Below are 14,819 nucleotides of genomic sequence, written 5' to 3'. Positions count from 1 at the left end.
GTGCGGAGCGGAGCGGGGCGGGGCGGAACGGTGCGGAGCGGGGCGGAACGGTGCGGAGCGGAGCGGGGCGCAGGGCAGCGCTCGGCCCCGCGGCGGGCTGTGGTCCCGGCACCGTACCGAACCGCCAGGCGCCCCCTGACCCTGCAACCGGGCGCCGTTGGCTTGAAAGCCGGCCTCGCCCAAACCAATATTTCGTGGGGCCGTTATGATTATTGTCAGTAAGTGTCCCCATTGTTCGGGCGCGGGAATTCCTTTGGTCTCATAAATACTAACCCGAGCCCTCCCCTCCCCCCTTTAACTGTCAGATAATTACACAGTTGGCTTTAGAGTTTAACTTGTCAAAGGAGTTTCATTACTTTGTTCCTTTTGGGCAGCTTCCACTATTGTGCTTTCTGAACACTAAACAGAACCTATATTAACTGTCAGTTAATTACACACCGTTTTTCTTCAGTATTTACCAGTCAAAGGGGCAGGTAGGCTGCAATCCTATCATCTCAATCACTGTCTCTGCACACAAAAGAATCAATAAAGATGAGTCACTTAGTGTCACCCAGTGTCTGATACTCAAAGCCACCCATTCCTAATTGCCTTTAGAGATGGATGATAATACAAACTTTGAAGTGATAATCAGCCTAATGAGTGGCCTTGCTGAGAGGGTAGATCATGTGTCAGAACAGTTTGCAGATGCTTACAGGCAAACAAAGCCAGCTTTCCTTTTAGACCTGAGAGGACCATGGCGAGTCTGGTACCCAGAGCCCAGCACAATGGCAGAGACTGGAGCACAGCAGGACGCTGTAGCCTGCTGATCACAACTGACTCCATCCATCTTGCTCTTTGCCTTTAATCAGCCCAGTCAGAACAAGTCCTCCAGATCTCTGCATGTTTATGCGGGATGTTTAGGCAATAACTGTGTAAAAGATAAATTCTCCGATTCTGACTCGCTGGAGTTAAATAATAGTGATTGGACTTGATAGGTAATGGCCGGGGATCCCGGCTAAAACTACTGAGTAAATGTAATTAAATACAATCGGGTGCAGTCAGCCAGGCAGAGGCAGAGACCATAAAAGGCTCATTCAGACAGCAATGAAAACAAACAACGTCAGCAACAAAAACAAAACCAGTGTTTGGTTTGCTAATAAGAGCATGATCTGAGGCCTGATCTACACTCAATTTTTGCACCCAACAATCTGACCAAATCGATAATTTGAAAAAAACAGCATCAAACAAACAAACAGAAAGACAAGTTAAATGGTTATAATCCCTTAGTCTGGATGCAGTTATATTATCATAAAGACATTTTCTTTTCAAAAGAGTTAAGCCGTTGTAAATTCAGGCAAGTGTGAACAAATAGGCTACGACCGTGTTTGTGCTGATACTACTGTCTCAGTATAAAAGGGTTGTTTTGATTTAACAATCCTCTACCAATTTAGCTAAATTTTGACAAGAGCTGACTGTGGACATGGCTTCAGCATCATCTCACACAAAGACTGAGAGTCTGTAGGATTACGCCAATTTGATTTCAAAGTATAAATGAAATATATGAATGTGTATAAATAGACTGGTTAACATGTTTAGCAATTTGGACGTAACAATTTAAAACTATTTTTTGGGACAAATGCCAAAATCTGTATTCACTTTCTTAGCACTAGTTTTCAGTGATTCACTGTGAGTCAGGGAGAGAAACGTGGTGAAAAAGCTGAACAAGTGGGTTCAGGATTTGACACTGTTTTAATAAGAACCTGTTAGAGGTTTTAATATTTTGTAGTCAACTATGTTGCTTGTAAAACCTGTCATGCAAATAAGGAATTATTGCAATAAACCAAATGAGAAAAAAATTGCCCTAGAAGCAAACTAACCCTTTGAAGTGAAAAGCAAGATTATTGCTGCCCTTTAAAAAACTACAGAATGAGGCCTCTTTCAGATAAAACCTATCACATTCACGTATTTTTATCAGCTTTTTATCTGCCTTGCTTCCTATCTTCAAGTCAGTGAGGAAAGTGCAATCTTTAGGATCTGAATGGACAGAAAAGATAGCCTTTTATTTTTTGTAGTTCATGTATGAATATAACAGAAGTGCCAGTGGAAAGGTTTTAGAGCTGTCTGATTGTATTGGAGTTTTCATTTTGAGGCAGCGTTCTCTAAGTGATTGTCTAGTAATGCTATATGTTCATATGGAAACCTAGAGTCAAGCTCTCTGCTATAATTAATACCAGTAAGTAGCCCAACTTAACACTATCTGAAACTGAATTCACAAGAAGGCGTTTGTTTAGTTCTTTTGGTAAAAAACATGAGAAAGAAAATACCTTACTAAATTTGTAAGTGGGCTCCAGAGACATGTGTCCACCCGTGGTCACAGGCTGCCGGTGATCACACAGGTTCCTGAACTCACCAAGCTGAAAACACGTCTGCCTGCCTGCCAGCACTGTGCTCTCAGTCTCGTGGTAGCCACGCTAGCTCAGCTCTGCTGAGTTCCCTCAGTGGCAGCTGTGAATGACACAAGAGTTTTCCACGTGTTGAGGCTCTGGTCTTCTTCCCTCCAGACAAACTGCCCCTTCGTCTCTGCCCACAAAGCACCGCAGAGAACCAGACTTCTCGAACAGTGCTACCACAGAACTTTTGGGAAGTGGTTTCGAGCTGTGGAGGCACTTTGCCTTGCTTCTTACCTGGGGAATCTGCTGGGAAAGACCACCCCGGCCATACTAAAGTAATAGTCTTCTCCAAGGCAAGTTCTAACCCACAGTTACATTTTTCCTACAGATAATACTCCTTTAAAATCCTCTTAACTTACACAATTATAGTTCATATGATTCAAGTTAATTTTTAAGTAACAAAGTTACTAAATAGGCTTTTTAAAATTACTGAATAACCCCATATGCATATGCTTTGGACTATATGCACACCATAGGTTCATGCTAATTTAGTTAAACACAAACGTATTCACAAGCATGCAAATCTAAAAATGCCCTTTCAAGCACAAAATATTGCTATCATTACCTATCTTATCACTTATAATCACATTCAAAATCTCCATCTGAGCTCTAAAGTGTGTTGGACAAAGGGAAAACTTACCTGTGGTCAGACCTATAGAACTGAAGTCAATAATTTGTGATTAGTTAATGGAAATGTGTTGACATATGAATTACAGTTGCGAGTTTAAGCATGTATGTTGCAGGCAACTATGGGTTGGAAATGAAAGGGGACAATGAGTTGAATAAATGGGTTTGGTGATGCATGATAGCCAATACCCACTCAAGTAATCTTGATTCAAAATTTGGATTGTAGGTAGAGATGTTAAAATCCATGTGACATGATACCCTGCAAGGAATTTACTAACTTTTTTTTAAACAAAACAAACATGACTTTTAATGCATCTTTGAAATACTAACCTTAGGATACGAGTTTGCTATTATCTTGATATCTCCTATTTGTATTATTGCATCTCATATTCATAAAGACAGGTTTTTGGGTGCTCAGCTCTGTACAAATAACAACCAAATAACCCATGTCTGAAGACTTCCCTAGATATAAAGCCCTAAGAAAGAGAATTATAGCTATAATATTCAGAAATGATTTAATTTTTTGGATCAGCTCAATTTGAGTGCCTTAAAGGGATCTGGTTATGAAAGGATTTTGAATTTCACACGCTCTAAAAATATCTTAAATTTGATACCCAGAAATAGAGGCAGCCATAATCACTAGTGATCTTTAAAAATCACAGGTGTGGTTTCTCCATCAGCGCATGTCACTCTTAACACGGGGTCATTGCTGAAAAAGGGAATCCTAACCTCCCAGTTGCCTCTGGTTATGCACTCTCACTGCATTAAATATGCTGGCACTCGTGATCATGAGCAAGCCAATCTGATGGAAATATAAGCCTACAGAAAACGCAAGGTGATCTGGTTGACTGGCCAGCCACACAAGTGGTAATGACAGCACATGGGCATAGGCTGCCAGGGCCGGCAACAGGCAGGACAGGTCTTTCAGCACCAGCCTGAATTTATATTACCTTAAGAGACGATGTAACTGCACCCCGAGTCTGCACACGTTTGCTTCTTGTACTATGTAAGCAGTCTGCTGGTGCTTTGCCAATAAGCAGACAAAGAAATACAAACAACAAAATAAATATTAACCTTTAATAAAAGAAATACTTTAACTTCATGTTAGAGTAAGAGAACAGCAGAAGAGAAAAAGACCGGAAAGCTTACAAAAGTATGTAAACTAAGTATGCCCTTGCTTTAAGCTTTTGGTTTACATATTGAGATTTACAGCGATTGTGAGTTTAAACCAGCATCTCCAAGCTCTTTTTCAAACATGTAGCTCTAAGTATTGTACAAATACGTACAAAATTCCATAAATCTTTCCATGAGGCAGCAAAGTGTACCAGGAGCTAGTCACCTGCCAGTGGAAGGCAAATAGATTTGGAGGAGAACACAGCAGGATTAGTAAAACCTAGCAACACTATAAATAATAGAAACCACAGGAAGAAATTAAGGTGGTTAAAAATAGTTACTGGAGATTAAATTTGGCCAAGACATGATGGTGTACAATCCTTTTCCCAAACTCAATCCTATTAAAAAATGCCAAGAAACTGGTAATGACAATCAGGAATGGGAATCTCCATTTGTCCCATCTGAGACATATCTCCAGAGTAAGTAAGAAGCTTGCTTTTAAAATGATTAGCCCTGTATTTATTCCCTCTGAGCCAGTGTAAATTTTACCAATTATTTTAATTGGACCAGATCCTGAGTGTGTTCCTGAATAAATTACTAAACCCACCTCCTACTTTTCCTGGAAATGTCTCCATTGCCCATATTCATCCAGTCCAGCTCTTCCCTGAGCTGCAACTCTGTCAAGTCTTACAAACTACTAGGGCAGGAGAAAACTGTAACTGTGGAACTCTGCAGCAAATTTTGAACATTTTCTGTAACACATGCCGTATGGTAGTATATTTTTAAGCAGATAAACTATATAGCAAAAGTCACACTCACAAGCTCAAATGTGGCTTTTGCAGTTTTTTCTTTTTTTTTTTTAAGAAAACTTAGTATATGATCACTGTTATGTTAAAATGCAGCCTGATTCAGCACTGGACTGTATTGCCTTCCCTCCTATTGACTTCAAAATGAATAAGCTCAGCCCGGGTATTTGAGAATTCATTGCTGCTAAGACATATTCTGGCAGGTCAACACAAGCATTATTCATAGGCCTCAATTCAGTCTGTCATCTGAAATGAAAGGGAGCCTTTCTTTAAAAAGCTAAAATCCATCTTTAATTTGTTATCCTAGTAACTGTATCAAAAACTGTTTTAAAATAAATATTAAAAATGAGAGTGAGCTGATGAGCAATTGAAACACAGTAAAATAGATCTGGAAGTGACTGCAGGGACACCAAGTCCATGCTCCAGCTATTGCAGGCAACCAGCTCATATAATCTTTTTCATAAATATATCAAGCTGTGTCTTAAAAGCAGCTAGTTTTATTTCTTCAGTTACTGCTATTGTACAGTTATTTGTATTTCTTCCAGTTTGAGTTACAGATTCATAGATTATACGCCAGAGGGGACCACTGTGATCATCAGGGTTGACCTCCTGTATAACATAATCTGTAGGATTGCCCTGAATTCATTTAAGAAGCCAGTGATTTTGCAGCCATGAGGTTATTGGGGAAAGGGCACAAGAGCCATGGTATCAGTGTTAGACTGATGGGATTAATCAGCTCATGTTAGCACACTGATTATCATATAGTAAAGGGAAATGTTTCAAAAGAATACTCCAGTCTGAGACATAAAGTGAAATCATTTGGACTTCCAGAGAGGTCATGGTTGAAATATCACAAAACTCTCTTTACTCAAAGCAGATGCTTATTAAGATTAATTTAGTGTGAAAAGTGAACCAGAATGCATATAAAAGACAATGCTTCCTCAATTATGTAATAGGACACCTCCTCATTATATTGTGTTCGCTGAAGATGATGGTATTTTCCTAGGGGATGTATAACTACAGTTTGCCAAAGTCCCTCTCCCTCATTTTAGATTAAATATCAGACTGCAGAGCATGAAGCCAAGTGAAGAGAAACAAGAGAACTCAAATAAACATCAATTTAAATGAAAAAGAAAAGGCCTGTTATGTGTGTTTTCTAAGTATACGTGTTCAAAATAGAAAGTTACAATGATGCCAGGATACAAATACAAAGAAAAATTACCAGCATTTAATATAAACAGATATACCTCTTTCTTACATCTGTACATGGATTGAAATGAAATACAATATAGAGGTGTAAATATTCATGTAACTTTTCACATAACTGGAACAACTCTTTCTTGCCACCTTTTCTCTTTTTTTCCTGTCTCTTTCTGTGAGCTCCCTCCAGTGTTCTCAAGGAAGTACTGAATGATTTCATTTTGGTATATTCCATTTTTATCACAGGAAGTACCATGATAGGAAAGATTGCATTCATCTAACAAAAATCATCTGTCTCAAAACTAGATGCCCAGTCTAAGCTGAAAGTCTAGTCTAAACTAGATTGTGAAAATAGGCACTGCAAGAAGAAGATGCATCTCACCCATCACATACGTGCCTTAGAATGAATGGCACACTTTGCCAAAAGGACTACTGGCTGTAGAGGTGGCTAGAGAATGATTTGAGACTGTGTACCAACTTTGAGATTATTTAGAGTTAAGGAGTATCAAGTCTTTCCTTCTTTTCCCCTTAGGGACTAACAAGAAGAATTTCTGCTCTAAACTGGAGGTTCATCAGTTGGAAAAGACAGACGACCAGGAAAGCCCGGATGCTGACTCTCAGTCATCAACATGAAAAGAACAAGTTGGCTCTAAGACACTATCAGGTAAGGTACATTCTGTATAGTCATAATAATGCCTTTGTACAAGTCAAAGCTGAAAGGCTAGGGGGATATGATTACACCCTGGCAGAAAGCATTCAGGGCACTGAATCCACAGTACGCTGTGGACATGCTAGCCTGCTTGGAGCCAGCTCAGGGATCTCTATACAGTGCTGCTATGCAGGCTGTAAACATGTCATAACTGCTCTAACACCTATTTACACCAAGTTTAACTCCTGCTTCTACCCAGATAAGCAAGAATAGAGTCAGACACTATATTTTCTATGCCTCTTTGACTGGCTTTGTGGAGTTACTAAATTGAGCTGATATACAAATGAGAATAAAATTATTCTCTATAAGGCTAGTCTGCCTGGTTTATTTCTGCTGGCTTGTTTTTTGGGTCTGTTCACTGGCAGAATAAACCAATGCAAGCTGGGGCTGTTGCAATCCCTTTCTACCCTTTCTTCCTCAAGCTGTTTGTTCCCATCCCGTCCCTTGTACCCACACAGTGCTTTGTGCAACTGGGCCATGAAAAAGTTCAGGGAGCTTAGCTGTAATAAAACTAGGCAAATATTGTGAGAACATACATGAGCTTAAAGTTATAAGGAACAGAACTAAAGAGAACTTAATTTTGAGTACTGCAATGTTAATTAATTTGGTGTCTTTACTGGTGTTTTATTGTGAAAGCCACTACGACAAGCCACTGTACTGCTAATCTGCATGATATCCAGCAGATAGTGAGACATTGCCTAACCTCAGAAATGTCAGAATGGAGCTATGGAATTACTCCAGTCCTTTGTGGGTTTGGCAAACACTTTGTAGGATCTCTAGTGACGTATGCTGGGCCTGATTCAAATCCCAACAACGGAAATGTCTTTGATTTGGCTTATTGTTATTTCTGACCCTATAAATGTGGGGAGCACTCAGGCATTAAGAAAGATATTGTTTCTCTGACATATCAGTTGGTCATTGCAGTTAACATCAAATGAAACAGAATGAAAATCCCAATTTGAATTTTCCTCTTTTACTTTCAAAGCACTCATAATAACATAAATACAGTGCCTGTCCAACCACCATGGTTTGTTATGTACACACCAGGATTTGAGTTTCTTGTGAGAAAATTTAACAAAAATGGTCCATATTTCACAATTCCCTTCTTTATACCATTGTCTGTAAATAACTTCAGAGAAGCTCTTTGCTTTTTCTCTCCTCTTCTCCATTAAAATAATTCTTTAAATACATTCTTTTTACATTTTAGTTTTTCTACCCTTTTTGCATTTTTGTTCTACCCATCCTCCTGCAAGGGCCACCTCTCCCACCACTTCTGAATGTTGTTAACATAGAATCAGTGGAAGATCACATTTAAATAGAGTTCCTCTTTAATGCAAGACATTAGTATGCTCTGTACTGTGTTCCATGACTGAAGTTTATCTTAATATTTTGTAAAAGATTTTTTTCCTTCTCCATTTTTATTAAGGGGTTGGAATTTTGGAGAGTAGCTAGGTTGGTTTCACTCTTAAACCCATGAGTCTTGAGAAATAAACTGAATCTGGACTATGTTATGGGGAACTGCTGTGTCTGCGCTGCTTCTCAGTCTCCACAGGAGGATGGTTCCTGAAAACTGTTTCTTTTCAACCTCTCTCCTACTGTTTTCACAGTGGGCATATCAACATTATTTTTCTTGGGGAATTTCTAAAGGATCTCTTGCATATATACTTTTAACTCTGCTCAGTGCCAGTAACTCAGAGCCCATGGGACAATGTGAGCATCCCACATCATATACAATATTTATTGCATATAAATTTTCAAGCCAAGTCCTCTTGCATCCAATATGGTGGGCAGTGTTTTGCAAAATCAGTCCTGGCTGGTTTGTGCTCATTTTATCCCATTTCTAAGGCCCCATAGGCTGACAGCCACATATGTAGTTGTTAGGGATATTCATGCTCTTCACTATCTGTATTAAATTATACTTGTAAGACCTCTATGTTGAGATTCCTTTGTGTTGGCTGCTGCTCAATTTAGAAGGGTTCATCTACTCGGGGAAGGTTGTGAGCAGAAAACTTAGTTGTGAATGTACTAGACACTAAAGCAAGCACTACCTAAAACATCTGGACATTCCTGTGCTTAACCAAAGCTGCCTCTTAACATTCATCAGTGCCATTCAGAGAGTGTTCAAAGGGCTCACTTTGTCTCAGATGGGTTATTTGCCACATCAACATTCAGCTACATGGAGTTGTCTGTGCCCTGCCCCAAGATCTTCCAGTCCCATATTTGTTTTACAAGCTCTTAAATTTTTTTTGCGTTACACTTTGCTCCCAGCTTGAATTTATAGTAAGATTTGAATTGGTATAGACCTTATCTGCATCTCTTCTTCCACTTTCCAGCATTCTTTTAAGCTCATTATACTTCTTTCTTCATTCTTAATTTCCCATTCTTCTAACTGCCATCATTTGTCTAATGAAGAAGCTCTTCAGATAGCAGTATGTTAAACTACAGAATATGCAAGTCTGCAAATGTTGCAGGTCTAGCAGCAGAGACATGTGGGATTCTTGTATATGCAACATAGAATATGCTCAACTATATGCTCAACTATTTTTTCAAGATTTCCAAAATCAGTGGGTTTGGAAGGTCTGAATACATTTTTCATTCATGAAGTGTTTTTCTTAAAAATACATGTAATGTGCATGCTGCCCCTGGAGACCAAAATATAATGTTTTCAAAGCACATGAAAAATAACATCTTGGACTAGTGACAGTGTAAGCCTTCCTGTATTATCTTGCTAATATGTTAGTGGCTGCTCTCAAAAATGACTTCACTGATGAAAATTAGAAGGTAATCCAGCTATTTAATCAAGTGCCAGCTGTATTCTTTTCCTGCAGAGTTTCATAGAAGAAACCATCCAGTCTGCAAGAATCTGGAGGGTATGGGAAGTTCTCAAAGGAGAGAGACTTTGAATGAGCTAGAATCTCTTCAGCAAAATTTAAGACAAAGAACACTGTCTCTGTTGGCTTTTTCCGGGTGTATATGCTGGTTGTGGGAAATGACTGCCATGGGTATTAATGGCCTTATTTATTCTAATTATGACAGTCATAATGACGATATGTAGGTGCCCAATGTCAGGGCAGAGCGAGGACCAGCTGCTCGGTCAGGGACAGGGAGCTGGGTGCCACACCACAGCCAGCACAGCAGAGCCTCGCCGGTGGAGCCTCTCCTGCTGCCCCAGAGTGAGGGGAGCTGGGCAGCCAGGGACACCCCCAGCCCAGGGCATCGGGCACCTCCCTGACATCAGCCCACAGGAAAGTCATGAGGGAGGCCCCAGAAGAGGCTGGCCAGGGACAGTCAAGGCTGTTGGTGAGCCCTGACACCCGAAACTCGCTGAAATCAAGTGATGTATAAACACTTTGAGTGGGATTCAGATCTCCTTAGGAGTTCAGCTCCTAACTACCTTTGGGGAATCTGACCTAAGGCTTTGATTCTAGGCTTCCTCTTAGCTACCATTGCGTTGGATCCACTAGTCAGGTGCTATCCAAGTTAGATGATAATCTGCTTAAAACACTAGCAGCAAACAGAGTTATTAGTTGCACAAATACATTTGCTGTAACTACCGCTGCTGTTGGATCAGTCAAGAAGCAGCCATGATAATAAGGCCAAAACCCCCTAATATACACTGTACTATAAGGTTCAAAGCCTTGTAGGATAAGAAGAGATCTGCAGGTTTACAGTTTGAGTTGTGAGCAAAGAACTGAAGATTTTACCCTCTGAAGTCTGCTGCTTTGGAAAATAACATTTATTTTGGTGCATAGGTTAAGTATATAACCCAAGACATTCTTTTTTATAAAACCTTGCCCTATAAGGTAATGTTTTTCTGATGAAGACCTACAATTTTCTTCCTCACTTGGAATTTCATCTGCTTTTTACATACAATGTCCAAAGGCAGGGACAGTGTTTCCATTTACATGAGGAAGAATCAGCACTCCTGAGGATTATTCTTGCATGGAGTAGCCAGCTCTTCAACATTTCCATAGTTCAAGCTTAATTGCATTGGAGACACACAAACATACACACACACACTTCTCTGATGATGTAGTTTTGATAGCATATATCATGTTAGGATTTACATTACAACTAAAGAATGGTTTTATACATAACATCTCCAAGAATTAAACAAGCTTCTGAACAAACGGAAGATCAAGTTATCTTTTTTCCCTGAATTTCTATTGTTAGACACCATATATACAGATACATTTTAAGGCAAAAATATATTTTACATGAGGGGCTTATATTTTTTTAAAATTAGTTTTGGTGCAAATTTTGGTGTGATGGTCTAGTTTCAAGAGGAATAACAGAACCTTGATGTTACTGCCAATTGAACTCGTTACTAGTGGTCAGTATTTGTTGCCACAGACAACAGAAGTTGCTTATTGCTATGCAATTCATACCCATTCTTTTCACAAAACTTTGTTTCATTGTACACAGTCACCATACTTCCTTTGTACAGGTTGTACTGTCTTCCAATCCTACTTTTAAACACCAAAGAAGATTTCTTTACACATCCACAAAGTTGTTCTATTTACTTTGAGTTTAAGCCAATAAGCATGCATGCTATTGGCTTAAAAGTTTAAACAGTCATCAAATACAGCTTCCCTTTTGTTTGTCTTGATTACAAACGTGCACTGTAAGCAAATTGCCTTCCTTTTGATATTTTGTTCAGTTTGCAACACTGCCATCACATAAAGAAAGTAACTGGGTTTATGCCAGAAAAAAATATAAAATGTATAAAATGGCCCGCATGTAGTTTTCTATTGTATGTGCCAAATTAGGACCTTTGTAGCTGGAGTGCATTGGAAGGGAAGACATTCAGGAGCTTTATCCCTTTTGTTTACCTCTCACACAAAAGGTAATTATAATTTGAGGAGTTACCTGTCTCTGAGTGGAGATGAACCCCACTGGCCATCTTTAATGGGCACATCGATTGATAACCACAGGGAAACATGGACTCCTTTTCACTGGCAGGTTTGCCCAGGACATTTTACTGGACATGCCTGTTCAGCAGGTACACCAAGACCTGATGATCCACACGCTGTCCTCACACTGCACACAAAACTGTTGTAAACTCCTAATTCCTCCTCTTCCAGACATGCTCCTGCTGAGGCACGACAGAGTGTGCAGTGCATGTGTTCTTACAGATTTACCGGCATTGCTTCTGGTGGGACTGTAGTCCTTTGTGTTTTGGAATTTTACTCCAACCTTAAAATCTTAAATTTCAAGGTTAGTCTTTTTAGCAATTACAGGAAGCTCCAGCATGTACTGTTGAAACCTATCTGCTCGAAAGTAAGCTTTAAACTTTCAAAACAAGGTGGCTGTGGAAGTGCAAATAACTACTGAGTAGATGCAGTTACTGTATACAGGAAGCCAGGATCAAGTTCAAATAAAAGCTCTGGGCACCAGTTCTTAGCAACTGATTTTAAAGCAGTTGTAATCTTCAAAGCTATCTATTTATCTCTACAGCAGAGGCCCTGGGTATTATATACCTAATGAGTTAGACCATTTGAGCAACCTTCTTTCACATTAAAAAAGTACTTTAACATTTTCCTTTGCCAGATTAACTGTTCAGTCCATTTCTGACAGATGAGATCAGCTATATGGAATTTTAATACTGTGTTTCTTTTAAAATGTGTCTCTGTTTATTTCCTTGTGTCTGAATGGAAGTTTTAAGACTGTCGAGGTTCAAAATTGGTTGTGTAATATTACTACTACTGCTTTGGGGTGTTTTTCAGTAACTACCGGTCACATACATAAAGCACAAAAAAATAAGTAAAAGTAGAAATAAAGACGTGATCTTGTTCCCAAAGAATTTCCAGCTAAGGTCCTGATCTGGTAACAGGGTTATGTGCTTAACTGTATGTGCCACGTGTGGTTCCTTTGACCTCAATGGGAGTATTCACAGTATTCACAGTGGTTTAGTATGTGTATAAATATTTGCAAGGTTAGGAGGTAAACTATAGTATGTTACAATTTACTTTGCTTTAATGAGCTGTAGCTTCTTTTTTCATCCAAAAATATACAGAGTATTCCAGTTATTTTAAAGTACCTAAATTCCATTAGAAAATGAAGAAACATCACACAGGCACCAATAAGTTGTTTTTTCTAAAAGCAGGAAGGGAAGGTGAAGTTCAAAATTTCAAAAATAGATTTCATATTTCTACAGTTTACATGTAAAAAAGCAGCACTCCAATAGCAAAAATCTATAGATTCTTACCCAATGCCCACTTAAGTGGGAATACTTAAAGGGAGTGTAAATGTTACCTTCATTAAATGTTGGAACAGGCTATATAGCTGAATATGCACAAAATCAGAGGTTAATTCTAGCACTTATTTTTTCAGGAGCATACTACTGTGGGCCAAGCTGTGAATTTCTTATTTCTATTGGCAAGAAATTACTTGTGCAAGAGCCTGTGAAATGGCATGTTTGTGGAGTGAGGCATTAGTTACTGTAAGGATGGCAGAACCACAGCATATGAAAACTACCCTAACATGTAGCATTGGTGAACATGTCTCAGAAGTGTCTTCAGGGAGTTTCAGAATGAGGGTGTCAGCGTGATCAAGACATTCCCAGAATTTTATTGTGTGCTTACTTTGTTTTTGGTAATGCAAAGAAAACAACCAATTTTAGGAAACATACCTGAAAGTATCTGATTTACTATGTATAAGTGCTACACTGCTTTTATTAAATATGTCCTTTGCCGAAGTATCTTTACGATGAATTTCTTGATCTTGAAAGAGCAAAGGCATTTGGCTCAAGGTTCAATCAAATACTGCTGGCATTTCTGGAATTAGAATTTTAATCTCCTTCGTTGTCCACTTTTTTAATACCTTGAATATATTTTCACGGTAAATCCAGCACCGAGGACAGGGACTTAAAACGGCCTATTCCTTTAATTAGAAATACATATCTGTACCACAATAAAAACGCAATTTAAAACAGAACAATAATAACAAAGTATGAATGAATAGTAATCACAATATAACTCGGCGGGAACCACTAACCTATAGCTAAGGCTGAACTGATGAGAATTGAACTGAAAGCAGAGTGGTAATCAACAAGGGAAGAAAGCCCTGGAGCAGATAGGAAAAATAGTTGTGGTTGATTAAGTTCCAGTCCTCTGGGGAGAGGCAGGATTTTGAAACTGTGTTCTTTGGAGACCATCTCGAGGAACGTGCTTCTCGTCAGCGAGAGCACAGTTAAAAAATACATGGCATCTGCTGGATCCCAGAGCATTACATGGCATGTATATGTATGTGTGTGTATATCTATATAAAAACACCATATATAAAAACCACCACCACCGGTTATTTGGTCAAAAGCCTTCCCCTCTGTGTCACGCAGTTCCGCGTAGCTAGTCTACTGCACAGAACACGGTAATAAAGCTGCCTCAATAAGGAAGGTTATTGCACAAAGCTGTCTTCAGGATGAGATCACAAACAGCGCCGCATGGTCACGGACTGTCCCATACATGTGCCAGGTACCGGTGTGCTACCGTCCGGCTGCGGGGGACCTGGGAGGTCAGCTGCGGACCTGGGAGGTCAGCATCCCGGCGTGGAAGAAATCCTCGCTCCCCGCTGCGGGCGCAGCAAGGCCGCTCCACCCGCACAGCTCGGGCACACCTAACGGGGGACACGCACACGCGGGGCCGCGTCCCGGGGGAGTCTCACACCAGCGCCAACCCCAGACGCCAGCGCAGACCCGCTCACGTGTATTAATCCACTCCAATCACCCTCCCTTTCCACGGCTCAGCGGCTGGGCTAGAACTTGGGAGGCCGCGTATAACAGCACCACCTGGCGACACCTGCCACGACGCCACAGCTGTCAAAGTTTTGCCGGAATACAGCTTTTTATTGCGCGAAGTCGCTATTAGATCGGAGGAGGCAGTGGCCAGGCGCAGGGGAGCCGCGTACGGCCCTGCCGCCTCGGCGGGCGGGTAGGCC

The sequence above is a fragment of the Haliaeetus leucocephalus genome, unplaced genomic scaffold (assembly GCF_000737465.1).
Source record: "Haliaeetus leucocephalus isolate CR32 unplaced genomic scaffold, Haliaeetus_leucocephalus-4.0 Scaffold906, whole genome shotgun sequence".
Taxonomy (NCBI): Eukaryota; Metazoa; Chordata; class Aves; order Accipitriformes; family Accipitridae; genus Haliaeetus; species Haliaeetus leucocephalus.
This window is presented reverse-complemented; position numbering follows the sequence as displayed.